This window comes from Mesocricetus auratus, unplaced genomic scaffold (genome assembly GCF_017639785.1).
Source record: "Mesocricetus auratus isolate SY011 unplaced genomic scaffold, BCM_Maur_2.0 contig_11204_pilon_obj, whole genome shotgun sequence".
Classification (NCBI taxonomy): Eukaryota; Metazoa; Chordata; class Mammalia; order Rodentia; family Cricetidae; genus Mesocricetus; species Mesocricetus auratus.
This window is the reverse complement of record NW_024433173.1, coordinates 3507-14819: the sequence shown is the minus strand read 5'-3', so window position 1 is coordinate 14819 and position 11313 is coordinate 3507. Positions and strand designations below refer to the sequence as shown.

The 11313-nt window shown below is 36.3% G+C and overlaps 1 pseudogene; it reads right to left on the bottom strand.

The window, feature by feature from the left end:
- Positions 1-9606: 9606 nt before the first annotated feature.
- LOC101830202 lies at positions 9607-10539 on the bottom strand (annotated as a pseudogene).
- Positions 10540-11313: the final 774 nt, after the last annotated feature.

Below are 11313 nucleotides of genomic sequence, written 5' to 3'. Positions count from 1 at the left end.
ATGGCATATAAGGTAGTCATCAACCTTATCATCAGGGAGGAGCTATTAATGTAATCTCTTGGCTATTGCTTAGTTTGCTAGTTGTTGTTATCCCTGTAGAACAAAGACAGCTGACCAGACAAGGGGGAGCTCTTGAACCCCAGACTGATGGCTTAGAGTACAACAGGGGACTAATGCAGACTTGATGAATGCAGTTGTCAGTGAGGAGGCCTCAGAAATCTCTGGGGCCTTGGGTAGTATATCAGTCTTCACCATGGCATACAAATGAACTTTGTGAGCCTATTCAAAGGATGGATGGATGCTCTCTTATCTTGGACACATGGGACAGGGCTGTGGTTCTGCCCTGAATGAAATAATAGACCCTGGAGATCCCCCAAGGAAGGCCTAACCCTCACTGGGGAATGATGTAGGGATTGGGCTAGTGGTTAGGGAAGGTCTGGTGAAGGGACAAGGGAGGAGGGGTAGGAGAGGGAGCTAGGATTGACATGTGAATCATTCATGTTTCTAATTTAAATAGAAATATATATTAAAAAATCAAAATCTCAGAACTAAACAGTTGAAAATTAAAACAAAAAGGGAGTAACACCATGTATAATCCTGTGTGGAATTGTTGTTTGGCTTAGATCATCACTCCATCTCTCTGGACCAGTTTCTTATTTATATTGGGGATGCAGAGCCCTGTGAACACATCCCTCCATGAAAGAAGCCATGCACTGTGGTTGCATTCATCAAACGGTCCACCGTCAGCAAATCTAGGGCAGAGTATAGATTTCTGGGTTGGCTGGGAAGCCAGGAGACAGGGCTCCCAGTGGGCCTGGAATTTTCTTTGCAGTGATAGAACATTCTGGAAGTAGATGGTGGTAATGGTTATGCAAGCTTGTGGATGCACTAAAACCCAGTGAAATGAGCACTTCACTGTGTGGTTAAAATTTAAAAAAAGAAATATATTCTTGTATAACAAACAGTCCTACTGTGACAAATTTCATCACAATGAACATTCACAAATATTAAAATAAAATAAAAAGCTGTGTGTTCTCTCATCCTAGCAAACCCCCAGTTATTGTGTATTTTATTCTCCTTTTCTCATTTTGCTGCTCTGGTAACAACGTTTGTCCTTTGTGGGGAATAATTGAGTTGGCCCGGGATAGCTGCTGTGATGGGAATACATCACAGATTATTCAAGATAGAGTCCACGACTCTTGGGGCACTGCGTGTCATTCCCATCCTGAGAAAAGAAGGTATTCCCTCGGACATTGAAACAATCAGTCCATGTGAGGGTCTCTGCGTTTCATAGAAGTCAGTGAAGACTTTTGAAACGTGACTGAACTGTTATAAGTGTACCCCAACTAGCTTGCAACAATCATTGTATTATGCCAATGCCCATAATATTCTTTTGGCAAAATATATAAAATGTCTGATGTTTGGGAAGGAGGATCAACATTTGTTTGCAGAACTTCTGTGAATTTGATTGTTGATAAAAGGATATCAGGCTAGGAATTCATCAGATCCCAAAATCTGGAGTTGAAGAATGAACCTCAACCTCCTTTCTCTAATGTGAAAATTCTGCTCAGCACTTCTTGCAATTATGTGCTATGGTTATATCTGTAGGTTTGTTCCAGAAACAGAGAGGTTGGACCTTTGTGATTAAAACAAACTTTGTCAGTGCTTATGGATTCACCTCCTCTCCCTTTCCTTTCAAGAAATCTCAGGATCTGTCCGGTGACATTCTGTTGTGCATGGCAGTCATAGTGAGCTAAGGGAGTGTCTTCTTAGACTCTATCACCTCCCTTTCTTGACTGTATTAACTTGTATTTTAACTCTGGCATACAGAAGAAGTTAATGGCTTTCTTTTTCCTAGTGCACACAGTACTGCACAAGGGAAATCAAGGACTATGTTTCATTTGAAAAGGGATGTAATAGTAATAAGTGTCAACCCGGCATTGGTGGTACACGATTTTAATCCCAGCACCCAGGAGGCAGTGAGTTTGAGACCAGCATGGTCTACTGAGAGACCAGGACAGGTTCCAGAACAATACAAAGAAACCCTGTCTTGAAAACCTCCAAAAAACTGTAACGAGGGTCTACTAATATGTTAATGAGTATAAAATGTAGAAAACTTAGACATCTGTAGTGACCAACAGAAAGTAATTATAATGGATTTCTCTCTGTGAATCAAATTTACTTTATCATTGTAGGACCTGATTGTTCACAGCACAGCTGTTTGAGTTCCTAATTGGTAGATATGATTTTTGTCTCATCAGTACTTCATTGAACATATATACAGAAAAGCACATATTTTTGTCTTGTGTAATATGAAATATAATATTGTATAAAATTTTGCATTTATAATTAAATTTCTAACATGTTCAGAAAATTATACAATGTTAGTGACCCTTTTCTGCTCTTGAATTATGATACCTAATTTAAATTTTACATGACTATAACTATATTGATGCTGTATTTATCTTTTAGAATTCAATTTTTGTGCACAATTTATCTTTAAATGACTAGCATTGTTGTCTTTGTGTAAGTGTATATTATACATACAAAATATAGCTCTATACAATATTTCAAGATTCAGTCGGACAGTTTGGAAACACTGAAGTGTTTGCAAAATGGAACCAATAAAATAACAAGTAGATGAACATTTTTTATATTTAAAAAGGAGTATTTTAACAGTTGATGCATAGTAGTGTTCCTTGCATTGCAATATTATAACTTTATTTGGTGCAGATGTTCTCACTCCTGCAAGGTCTATTTCTTACCACTGTTGGTATGTGGTGAATCTGGGATTTACAGTGATGGTGCACTAGGGACTGTGTCTACCTTCACTACTGAGAGGCTTACATGGTTGAAAGTCACATTTTACTCCTGTGATCTGTTCTCTCTCTCTCTCTCTGTCTCTCTCTCTCTCTACTTCTCTCTCCCTCTCTCTCACTCTTTCTTGCTGCTCTCTTTTAATCTGTCTGTCTTTCTCTGTTTCAAAAACATAGCAAATGAATTTTAACATCTCACAGGGAAACTTCTGGAACAATGCTGCAATAAATTTGAATTGCCTGTTGATTATGGTGCCCTGTGCAAAATACCAACCCAAAGGAAAGGACACTATATAGATGACCTTTAACACAGCCAGGACTCATTCAAACTCATGAAACTCCTTGTGAAAATGAGACACATTCTAATTCCTCAAGAATGGAATGCACTGGTTGCTGATAAGGAAAGTATTTAGCATGACCTGGAGAGAGAAATCCAGCATGTCTAACAATAGTTATCAGAATCTCACATTCAGGGACAGGCACAAAAATTAAATGAAATGTCGTCTGCAGACCTGGTAATGGGAATATTCTTCCTGTCTCAGACTTCACTGGGAATGCTGGGTAATTCAGACTACATTTGCTGTTTTATCATTGATGAATTTTCCAGGATCACAGCCAGGCATACCCACCTGATTGTCAACCACCTGCCTATGGCTACCTTCATGGTTTTTCTCTCATAGTTTGTCTCCCATAGACAATGGCTGCTTTTGGTCACACAAAGTTTCTGTATAACATTACATGTAAACTTCTATTTTATTTTCCTAGAGATGCCAAAGGAGTATCTCTTGGCACCTCATCACTCTTAACTTTCTTGGAAGCCATCATGGTCACACCAAGGAATTTCAAGTTCAAAGACAAAGCCCTCAGCATCATTGGATCTTCTGTCACCCTGTGCTGTGTCTGTCAGCTGATGGTAAATGGCTTCATTCCTGTGCTCATTACAGATATGTGCATTGGTAGAAACTTCACAGGGATGGGAGATTTTCTTTTCTTTTTTCTTTGGTTTTTCGAGACAGGGTTTCTCTGCTGATGCTGCAACGACAAATGACACACTTATTGAGATTATGGATAACTGTTTATTGTAGAAATTATTCACAAGAGAAAAACAAGCAACCCAGATGAGTTGAGTAGCTTTCCACCACCGAACTGGAAGCTGAAAGAGAGCAAACACTCTGCTCTTCCTTTTTTATTCCTTCCTCTGTACACGCCCCTAGCCATACCCAAAAATGGGCCTGCCTAGTGGCGTAGTTCCACCGCCACTAGGCACATCCTTATGTGTCTTTAGAGCATTACATAGCTAATGGTGGATTCCTAAGTTTTCCGCTACACTCTGTGGCTTTTGAGGTTGTCCTGGAACTAGATCTTGTAGTCCAGGCTGCTCTCAAACTCACAGTGACTCTGCCCCAAAATTCTGGGATTAAAGAAAGGCATGAGCCACCGCTACCCAGTGAGGAATTTTCTATACTGTGTTGTAACAAACCTCAGAATCAAATGCCTGCATTACATGCAATCATTTTTGGCTCATGATCTTGCTAAGTGGGTTCATGGTGCTTTTCCTGGTGAAGCACATGCAAAGGGTCCAAAACATTCTCAAAGTTCAGTATCATAGATCATCTCCAGATATCAGAGCTACAAAAACCATTGCTGTCCTGGTGAGAAGTATTGTATGATTTTATACAACATCTGGCAATTTAAACATATGTTTAACCTTTGTAAAGAATACCTCTAGGTGGATGATAATGCCATTGTAGAAATACCTGCATGATTTCTGACATTGTGCTCCTTTCTCCTCATCAAAAATACACATCAGTTTGCAGGCTCTGATGTGCTTGTTAATATCAGACAACACATGTTACAAATCACAGAGTCCTAACATTTCTGCTTCCTATACTATTTCTATTCTTTTTATTCAAAGATGTTAGTTATATCATTTTATCATGTGTGTAGTCTAACACATACTGAAATTACAACTTTAATCAGGTGGAATACTTAAAGGTGGATAAAACCATTAAAATGCATATCAAGTCTTTCCAATGAGATCAATACAAATAGAGATTTGACAACACTAGTACTGTATGCATCCTAGCAATAAAGAGATTTTATTAGAATGCATCTTAGTCAATGACATATCATGTTTGTGTTTGTGTGTGAACTTTATTCAACTGTGAGGAAATAGTAAAATATAGAATTTGTTGGAAAATGGATGGAGCTGAAAAAAAATCAGTGTTTTCTCTCATATGCACATCAAGATTTTGAATTAGAGTGTAAAAATGGAAATGTGCAGGCAGGTAGAAATGGGACTATATGCTCTATTTCCTTCTTACAAAGAAAGGGCCTATGCTCTCAGCATATGTCCTGGTCGTTTATAGTTTACTATATTGCCACTTTTTCTTCCTCATTGTTTTCCAAGTTTTTGTTGTAGAGCTCATGTGATAGATGTATCATCTGTGTCAGAGCACCCTACTGTTGGTTGTTCTTACATTTTGACCAGTTGTGGACTTCTGCAAATGTGTTTGTCTGATATATATTAAAAAACAAACAGAAACTGTGTTTGTGATGAGGGATGAGACCTACTTTTACCAGTGGTCATCAGAATAAGTAAATAGAATTAGGTATAAGTTGTTTTGGTATAGGAATGTGAAAAGAGTAGGTTTTCTTCTAGGTATATGGTATCATCTTCCATGGATAGTATGCAAAGTTTACAGTACCAGGCATGGATTATCTACTATTGAGCTGGCCATAAGTTTAATAATGATATTTCAAGAAAATTGTTTTCTCAACAAGACATCAACAGTGGAAGCACCATTGTTTTACGTGTGTGTACTTATGCCAGTAACATATTCCATTTATTGTCTCTGAAATATTTCTTAAGATCTGGAATGGCAATCCCTCCTGCATTGTTCCTTCTCCTTAGGATGTTTTCTTCTCTGTCTAGGTCTACTGTGGTTCACATGAATTTTAGATTTGTTTGTTTTGTATTATGAAAAATGAGATTGGGGATTTAATTTGGGTTTTATTGAATTTATAAATAGGTTTTCTAAAATTAACATAACATAGTGATGTCTTTACAGATTCTTATCATGTGGACTCTCAGTCACTCTTTACCAGAGATGAATATTTCAGCGTACTACGACACTCCTCTGTTGTAAGACCTTCATTATAGCATCTTATATTCAACAAATTTTAACACAATGCAGGAAATATGGGACACTGTGAAAAGACCAAACCTGAGAAATAATAGGCATAGAAGAAGGCAAAGAAGACCAGCTCCAAGGTGCAGAAAACATATGTAACAAAATCAAAGAAGAAAACTTTCCCAACCTGAAGAATGACATGCCTATGAAAGCACAAGACCCTTACCAAACACCAAATAGACTGAACTTCCCCAGCCCCAAAAAAGTCCACTCGCCATATAATAATCAAAACATAAAAACATACAGAAAAGAGAAGTAATGTTAAGAGCAGCAAAGCAAAAAGGCCATGTAACATATAAAGCAAGCCTATCAGAATTGCACCTGACTTTCCCATGCAAATTCTGAACGCAAGATGGACCTACACAGATGTTCTACAAATAATAAGAGACCACAAATTCCAGCCCAGACTAATATATCAAGGAATAGTATAGATGGAGATAAGATATTTCATGAGAAATCAAAATTAACACAATAAATATCTACATATCCAGCTCTACAGAAAATTCTGGAAGGAAAACTTCAACACAAGGAAATTAACTACATTCAAAAAACATAGGGAATATATAAACTCAATTTCCCAAAAGTCAGAAATAGGTGAAAAACACACACACAATATCACCACCAAAAACAAATCCAAAGCAAACAAGAATCAATAGTCAATGGTTATTAATACCCTCAATATCCATGGTCTTAACTGGCCTATAAAAAGACACAGCCCAGCATAGTGATTACAAAGACATAATCCATCCTTATGCTGCATAAATGTAACATACCTTAACTTCATGAATAGACATTACATCAGAGATAATGATTGGTAAAAGAGTTTTCAATCAAATGGACCTAAGGAGCTAGTGGGTGTAGCTAGCCTAATAACTAACAAAGTAGATTTCAAACTAAAATTAATCAAAAGAGATGTAGAAGGTCATTTAATATTCATCATAGGAAAAATCCATCAGGATGAAGTCTCAAATCTGAACATTTATTCACCAAATATGAAGGCACCCACATCCATATAATAAACATTACTAATACAAAAATCACACATTAAACCCCACACACTTACAGTGGGAGATATCAACACCCCACTTTCACCACTGGGCAGGACTACGAGACAGCAGCTTAACAAAGAAACAAAGGAACTAACAGAAGTTATGACCCAATTGGGTTTAACAGACATCTATAGAAAATTCTATCCAAACACAAAAGAATACACCTTCTTCTCAGCACCACATGTAACCTTCTCTAATTGACCACCAACTTGGCAGTAAACCAAATATCAATAGATATAAAAATTGGAATAATGTCTTGTAACTTATCAGATGGCCATGGATTAAAATTAGAATTCAACAACAACATAAATGTAGAAACCCCAAGAACTCATAGAAATTAGACAATGCTCAATTGCATCATGCCTGGGTAAATGAAGAAATAAAGAAAGAAACCAAAGAACTGTTAGCATTCAATGAAAATGAAGGCACAGCATACCCAAACCTATAGGGCACTCTGAAAGCAGTTCTAAGAGGTGATATCTAATGCAAGTTCATAGCATTAAGGGTCCACATTAAGAAACTGGAAAATAGCCACACTGGAGAACTAACAGAACACCTGAAAACACTAGAATGAAAAGGAGCAGTACATGCCTACAATCAATAAAACAGAGAAACAAAAATGCAATAAAATCAATAAAACAGAGTTTTTTTTAAAAACCAACAAGATAGAAAAACCCTTATCCAACCTAACGAAAGGCAGAGTGAGACCTTGCAAATTAGCAGAATCAGAAATGAAAATGGGGACATAACAACAGAGATTTATATGCTGTTTCCTTTTGTTAGTTGCCATTTTGCAGCTTTCATATGATATTATTATGTTGCTATATTTTATTTTTTATGAATTCTTGTCTCTTCCTGGAGGACTCTTCCTTTCTAATGACCAAATGTGAGTGGATCTGCATGGAAGGGAGGTGGGGAAGACCTGGGAATTTTCGAGGGAGACAAGTGTAATAATGATATATTGTATGAGAGTAGAATCTGTTATCAATAATGTGATCAACAAAGGAAAATAAAGATATTCTGGCATCTTATATTACAATCATATCAATTCTATTATTGAGTTCAACTTCATAACGCATTACATTTACTATTAGGTACATGCTCAACCATTCCTGAATCTTTGGAAAGATGGTAATGATAATTCTTTTTAAACTAGTATTGGTGTACTTTAATGAAATCACAAATAAACGGATTAAAGAGGAACAATGAAATAGTGAATCATACTAACACTTGAACAGGCCACAATATTGTACATTTCACTAAACTTCAGTGTAGTTTGAATAGCCATGGTGAAACCCTGCAGTTTTGAGGTTTTAACATTGTCACTAGCAATTACATTTTATGGCACTTGTACCCAAAATAAGATTGATTAGTAACTAGAAAAAATAATAACATTATATCACCTTTCATAAAACATGCATCCTTTTATCAAGTCAACACTTAATACTACCTTTATTTTTTTTACTTTCTCAATAGGATACTGAAATTATACTTACACAAATATAATTACATACCATTAGACATTATTGGATATGATTTGAATCTGACGGAAAACATAGGAAGTTTTAATTTCATCCAGAGTTTGTGTGACCCAGCACAATTTTATTATCCTTTATATAACAAACAATGTACCAACATACTTTCTGTTATCATGTTTCCTGTTCTCAAATAATAACCTATTTACAATACACACAATTTAATTGTCGTTTTATCCATTTATACATATGTAAGTGACCTCCATTTCCTTTTTTATATTAAATAATGGAGCAATGAAAATGGGTGTGCAAATGTCTCCAGTGTATGATACAGAGTTCTCTAGGTCTAAGCACAAGGATGGAATACCTGGGTCAAATAGTATCCATGTTCAGTTTTTTATGAAAACACAATCTGATTTCTATAATGGCTGTGTTAAATTCATTATAACTCTTTCGGTGAAGATAGCATTACACTGATGTTAAGACAAATAAAGACAGAACATCAGCAAAGACAATATACAAATCAATATCCTTTATGAGGCTAAAATTGCTAAAACCAAGGTGAGATTTACACCAAAACCATCCATCAAGAATTGATTTTTGTAATAGATGAAAGATATTATTCCTAATATTTTTCTGGTATTGATGATGGGTAGAGCAGTTTTGATGGGGAGAGGGCCCCGAACACACAATTTCATTCCCAGTCACTATTTCAGCATTCATACAGTTATTCTATACTACACAATGCTGTCTGTGAAATCACCAAGAATACAGGATCACCTGACAGAATGGAAGCCTCAACTATGTCATTTTATTGACAGCATTTTGCTGGAACCTTTGCACAGTGGATGGGCAAATTTGAAGCCTATCAATGCTTCACGTTGAACAGTACAATAGACCACATACAATAGGTTAGATCAGTTAGACTGCTGATTCAACTGGCTGACAAAATTCACATATTCATTATAACTAAATTAAAAAGACAAATTGCTAACTATTTAACATTCTGTATTGACAACTTGAGACTGAACATCAGGATGAAAAGTAAAAGAGATCATTTTCATACGTGAAATTACATTAAATTTTTTATATTTCTTCTACAGATCAAACAAAGCTTGGAAACAATAGAGTAACGATATATGAGGACAAAGGGAAAAAATGAAGGAAAACAGAGAGAAGTAATGCGGTTAATATTCACCAACAACAAGTTATGATTATATAAAAGAATAGTGTAGCCTCTTAAGATGGAGGACAGAGTATAAAAGTCCAGAAAGGTAGACACAAGCAACAGGATGTTCTGGGTGACTATGGATTCTGAGGAGTTTCTGCTGGAACCATGAGGGCTGCGGATGGGTTGAACCCTCTGCTTGTGTTTGTACAGTATAAGAATCATAGAGCCACTTGACTACAATATGAACACAGAAAAGAATACTTCAGGGAATACCACCAATGCTGCATAGATTGAAGCAAAAATTTTATCCCATCCTACAATGGAGCAGTATTCAAATTCTCATCTTCTAGTCTCATTTTCACTATCCCTGTTGAAAAATCTTTATGGAAAATAAAGAAAATTTATCAATATGAACAGGCTCCAAACAAGGGTGATGTGACAGCCGTTGACCTTCTCTAATTTGACTTTATGATCCTTCCAACATGATCTCCTAGTGTTAATGGTCAAAGCCTGGAAAACACTCAAGAGGCAGGTGGTTCCAATGGACACACTCCTTCCAAATCCTTGAATGTATAAGAGAAGGTTACATCCAAACTCATTCAGGAAATGCTTAAATCCCCAAATTGCCATTGTTTGGGGCACTCCTGTAGAGAAAATGATCAAGGCATTGGCTGCCATTAGGAGCATCAGAATCCAATCTGTAGGCTTTAATGTGTTTTCTCTGCAGTAAAGGATTAGATAGTAGAGAATTAGGCAGAAATTTCCCAGAATGCCAGTTGTAGTTCGTATTAAGTAAATAAATCTGATTGCCAGATACTGGAAGTCCATTCTGTGATTTGGGAAAACTTTGATCAGAATGTGGATACGATATTCTTATGCACAAATAAATACTGACAAATATTTACAACCTTTAGTGAAGGGAGAAGCTTTAATTGATGGGGTTATAGAGAGACTGAATCACTAGGTCTAAGAGAAGTTCTCAAAAAGCTCAGTTGTTGAAGGCCTGTCCCAACTATTAAAAAAACTAATCCTAAAGATTGTCAGAAGGATGTACTTTCTACATATGTTATTTTCAGAATGAGTAATTACTCAGAATGTACATACGATGTAAGGAGAGCTATCATGTTTCATAGTAAACCAAACATTCCCAATGATGTGGCATTGGACCATGAGAAATAATTTTACAGCCTACAGAAAAATGCAATGCAAGATTTCCAGAAAATATGTATATTTTCTAGTTATCATGTAAAAGTATACAGCTTAAATAATGCTGACAAAATTAAATATATCAATAATTACGTTTAATCTTAATAAAGATATGAAGTGACAATTTCATAATATGACTGAGTATACCAATGGTCTTTACATGGCAAATGTTCCTTCATCTTGCCTCAGGTGGCCACATTTTGGTTCGTTTTGAAACTAATCCTCTCATTTCTACTTCATTCATGAAAATTAACTTGGAAAAGTATCCAATCCTGTACTATAAACTGGGAGTCATAATGCCCCAAATAACTGCATGTTTTTAGCTTCTTTTAAAGTTCTTGATTGCTTTAATGCTCACCCACCCCTGACAGATGCCAGTCAGGACACATCAGTTCTGGTATT